Here is a 5,228-nt window from a genome sequence, read left to right on the forward strand (position 1 = left end):
CAAATTTGAACTTTTCCTTTGTCATTAATTCCATTGTATTTACTCTTAAATGTTCTTTCTTTAATCAGAGATCAAGAAAATTTTACCCCCTCTTTTTTTTTATTTGAAAAAAATGATGTCACCTTTATTTAAATCTAATCCATATGGATTTTGTGTGTGTGTGTAAATATGAGACAAGGCTGTAACTGAAACATCTTCTTAAAAATGCAAATACCTGCCTAGTTGTTTCAGACTCATCCTCTGCTTTCACACTGATTTGTGTTATCTCCTTGATCCTATACGGAATATATATATAACTAGGCAATCTATTTTATTTATTCAAAAGTAAATATTTTTTAAATAGAGAAAATACTTCTAGTCCATGGGCAGTAATGATCCCTGGAGAAATCAACTGGATTCAGAGAAGAATGGTGCTAAATTAGAAGATTTAGGTTATCAGGTCATTTGATTTCTATGACTTTGACTCTGAATGACAAGTTGATATTTATATTGGAATACTTCCATCTTCTTCCTGGGACAGCTTGGGTAACCCTGACAATTTTGGTAGTTTTTAAAGACTTAATATATGTTTTCTATTACAGAATTTCAGCTTATGAAGTGGTGTTTTATTTTAGAAAACACAAAACTATCTAGAGTTTAAAAATGTTCTAGCTTTGAGCACCTAACAAAGGTAACAAGCATATACTGTCATTTTCTCTTTTTGCTTCTATAGGAAATATATTCATTAATTAGGGTCCCCCTTACCATTGAACTTGGACAAAACATCAGAATTCTTCTTGACACAGTGCTCGAAGCAACTGCTATTACCAATTTGTATTTCTTGGTAAAATATAACCCAGTTTCCAATTAATTCTAGCAAGGAATATAAATTCCTAAGTTAAACGTAAAATAGAGGAAAAATGCTCAACAAAGTATGTTTAGAGAGAATATACTGCAACATAATTAAGTCTACATATGAAATACCCACAGCTAACATCATACTCAAGGGTGAAAAACTAAATGCTTTTCTCCTAAGATCAAGAACAAGACAAGAATGTGCACTCTCACCACTTTTAGGCAACATAGTACTGGAAGTCTTAGCCACAGCAATTAGGCAAGAAAAAGGAATAAAGAAATAAAAAAAGAAAGAAAAATAATAAAATATAAAGAAAAAAGAGATCCATATTGGTAAGGAAGAAGTAAAATAGTCACTATTTATAAATGATATAATACTGTATAGAGAACATCCTAAAGAGTCCACCAAAAAATATCACTAAGACAGATAAATGAATTCTGTAAGTCACAGGATACAAAATCAATATGCAGAAATCCATTGCATTTCTACATACTAATAATAGAGAAATTAAGAAAATTGTTCAATTTACAATTGCAGCAAGAATAATAAAATACTCAGGAGTAAACTTAACCTATAACTTAACAAGGAGGTGAAAGACCTGTATTTTGAAAACTATAAAACATGGATGAAAGAAATTGAAGATAACACAAAGAAATGAAAGGATATTCCATGCTCATGGATTGGAAGAACAAATATTGTTAAAATGTCCATACAACCCAAAGAAATATACATATTTGATGCAATCACTATCAAAATACCAACAGTATTTTTCACAGAACTAGAAAAAGTAATCCTAAAATTGGTAGGAAGCCACAAAAGACCCTGGAAAACCAAAGCAATCTTGAAAAAGAATAACAAAACCAGAGGTATCACAATCCCAGATTTCAAGATACACTACAAAGCTGTAATAATCAAAATAGTATGGTACTAGCATAAAAACAGACACGTAGACAAATGAAACATAATAGCTTGGAACTAAACCCATAATTATATGGTCACTTAATCTTTGACAAATGAAGCAAGAAAATACAATGGGAAAAAGTTTCTTCAACAAATGGTATTGGAAAAACTGGACAGCTTCATGCAAAAGAATAAAACTGAATTATTTGCTTACACCAAATACAAAAGTAAAATCAAAATGGATTAAAGACTTAAATTGAGACCTGAAACCATAAAGATCCTAGAAGAGAGCATAGGCAGTAATTTCTCTAACATCAACCATAACAACATCTTTCTAGATACAGCTCCTGAGGTAGGAAAAACAAAAGCAAAAATAAACTTTTGAGGGTACATCAAAATAGAAAGCTTCTGCACAGCAGAGGAAACAATCAACAGAAATAAAAGACAACCTACTGAATGGAAGAAGATATTTGCAAATGATATATCTGATGGAGCATTAGTATTCAAAATATATAAAGAACTTATGGAACTGAACACACAAAACCCAAATAATACAATTTAAAAATGAGCAGAAGACATGAACAGACATTTCTCCAAAGAAGACATACAGATGGCCAACATCATTAATCATCAGGGAAATGCAATTAAAACCACCATGAGATATCACCTCATACCTGTCAGAATGGTTAAGTCAAACAACACAAGAAACAACAAGTGTTGGCAAGGATATGGAGAAAAAGGAATCATTGTGCACTGGTTGTGGGAATGTAAACTGATGCAGCCACTGTGGAAAGCAGTGTGGAGGTTCCTAAAGTAATTAAAACAGAATTGCCATATGATCCAGTAATTCCACTACCCAAAGAGTGGGAAAACACTAATTCAAAAGGATGTATGCATTCTTAGGTTTATTGCAGCATTATTTACAATAGCCAAATTAAGGAAGCAACTCAAGTGTCTTTCGATACATAAATGGATGAACAGAAATGGTATGTATATATATGCACAATGGAGTATCACTCAGCCATATGAAAGAATGAAGTCTTGCCATTTGGAACAACATGGATGGGTCTAGAAAGTATAATGCTAAGCAAAATAAGTCAGAAAAAGACAACTATCATATGATTTCATTCTTATGTGGAATTTAAGAAACAGAGCAGCCTGCGCGGCTCAGTTGGTTAAGTGACTTCAGCCCAGGTCATGATCTTATGATTCGCTGAGTTTGAGCCCTGCATGAAATTCTCTGCTGTCACGACAGAGCCCGCTTCGGATCCTCTGTCCCCGCCACTCTCTGCCCCTTTCCTGCTTTTGATCTCTCTCTCTTTCAAAACTAAATAAACATTTTTTAAAAAGAAGAAAAACAAAGAAAAAAGAGGCAAACCAAAATATAGACTCTTAACTATAGAGAAAAACTGCAGAGGGGAGGTGGGTGAGGGTGTGGGTGAAATAGGTGAAGAGGATTAAGAATACACTTAACATGATGAGCACTGAGTCATGTATAGAATTGTTGAATCACTGTATTGTACACCTGAAACTAATACATATATATATGGCAAGGGTATTGGCACCAAAAACATACACATACTCATTGGAACAGAGAGCCCATAAATAAACTCATGTATATATGATCAGTTAATCTTTGACAAAGGAGCCAAGTTTAAATGATGGGGAAAAATACTTTTCAATCAATGGTGGGGGGAAAACTGGATGTCCAAATGCAAAAGAATGAAATTCTACCTTTATCTTTCACCATATACAAAAATCCACCCAAAATGGATTAAAGAGATGAACACAAGATCTGAAATCATAAAACTAGAAGGAAACTTAGGGGTTGAGCTCTCTAATATTGGTCTTGGCAATGAGTTTTTAAATTTAATACCAAAAGCAAAGAGCAACAAAAGCAAAAATAAGTAAGCGAGGCTACCCCAAACTCAAAAGCTTCTGCACAGCAAAGGAAGCCACCAATAAAATGAAAAGACCATCTCTGGAATGGGAAAGAATAATTTGCAAACCCATCTGATAAAGGATATCTAAAATATACAAATAACTTTCCCATCTTGCAAGATGGCGGGTGAAAGAGCCAAGAAGCCAGATACTAAGGAGAAGAAACCCGAAGCCAAGAAGCCTGATGCTGGTGGCAAGATCAAGAAGGGTAACCTCAAGGCTAAAACGCCAAAGAAGGGGAAGCCCCACTGCAGCCAAAACCCCATCCTAGTCAGAGGAATTGGCAGATATTCCCGATCGGCTATGTATTCGAGGAAGGCCATGTGTAGGAGGAAGTATTCAGCAGCTAAATCCAGGATTGAAAAGAAAAAGAAGGAAAAGGTTCTTGCTATGGTCACAAAACCAGTCAGTGTTGACAAGAATGGTGGTGCCCGAGTGGTTAAACTCCGCAAGATGCCCAGGTATTACCCTACTGAAGACGTGCCTTGGAAGCTGTTGAGCCACAGCAAAAACCCTTTCGGTCAGCACGTGAGGAAACTGCAGCTAGCATCACGTCTGGGACCATCCTGATCATCCTCACTGGGCGCCACAGGGGCGAGAGGGTGGTTTTTCTGAAGCAACTGAGCAGTGGTTTGCTACTTGTGACGGGACCTCCGTCCCTCAATCGAGTTCTGCGTAGAACACACCAGAAATTTGTCATTGCCACCTCCACCAAAATTGATATCAGCAGTGTGAAAATCCCCAAACACCTCACCGATGTTTACTTTAAGAAGAAGAAGCTGCATTAACCCAGAAACCAGGAAGGGGAGATCTTCCACACGGAGAAAGAGAAATATGAGATCACAGAGCAGCGCAAGGTTGATCAGAAAGCTGTGGACTCGCAAATTCTGCCAAAAATCAAAGCTGCCCCTCAGCTTCAGGGCTACCTCCGCTCTGTTTTCTCTCACGAATGGAGTTTACCCTCACAAACTGGTGATCTAAATGTCTTACAAAGAACCTGATTAAATAACGGATCCTTCTCCAAAAATAAATAAATAAATAATAAAATAAAACATGCAAATAATTAGTATAATTCAACAGAAAAAAACCCAAATAAGTCAATTTTTAAAATGGGCCAAGGACTTCACTAGACATTTTCCCCAAAAAGACCTATAAGTGGCCAACAGGTGCTCAACAACACTAACCATCAGGGAATTGCAAATTAAAACCATGATGAGATATCACCTATCAGACACCTATTAGAATGTCTGTTATCAAAGAGGCAAAGGATAAGAACTGTTGGTGAAGATGTAGAAGAAAGAGAACACCTGTGCACTGTTGGTGGGAATGTACACTGGTGCAGCCACGATGGAAAACAGTGTGGCGCTTCCTCAGGAAATAAAAATATTGAACTACCATTTGATCCAGCAAACTCACTTCTGGCTGTATGTCCAAAGTAAATGCAATCACTCTCTCAAAGAGATATCTGTACTTTCATGTTCACTGCAGCATTATTCACAGTATCCAAGGTTTGGAAACAAGTTGTTTACCCACTGATGGATACATGGATAAG

The 5,228-nt window shown here is 36.2% G+C and overlaps 1 pseudogene; it reads left to right on the forward strand.

Annotated features, from left to right (window-relative positions):
- Positions 1-3,796: 3,796 nt before the first annotated feature.
- Positions 3,797-4,657, forward strand: LOC115290648 (annotated as a pseudogene).
- Positions 4,658-5,228: the final 571 nt, after the last annotated feature.

Source organism: Suricata suricatta, chromosome 4 (assembly GCF_006229205.1).
Source record: "Suricata suricatta isolate VVHF042 chromosome 4, meerkat_22Aug2017_6uvM2_HiC, whole genome shotgun sequence".
Taxonomy (NCBI): Eukaryota; Metazoa; Chordata; class Mammalia; order Carnivora; family Herpestidae; genus Suricata; species Suricata suricatta.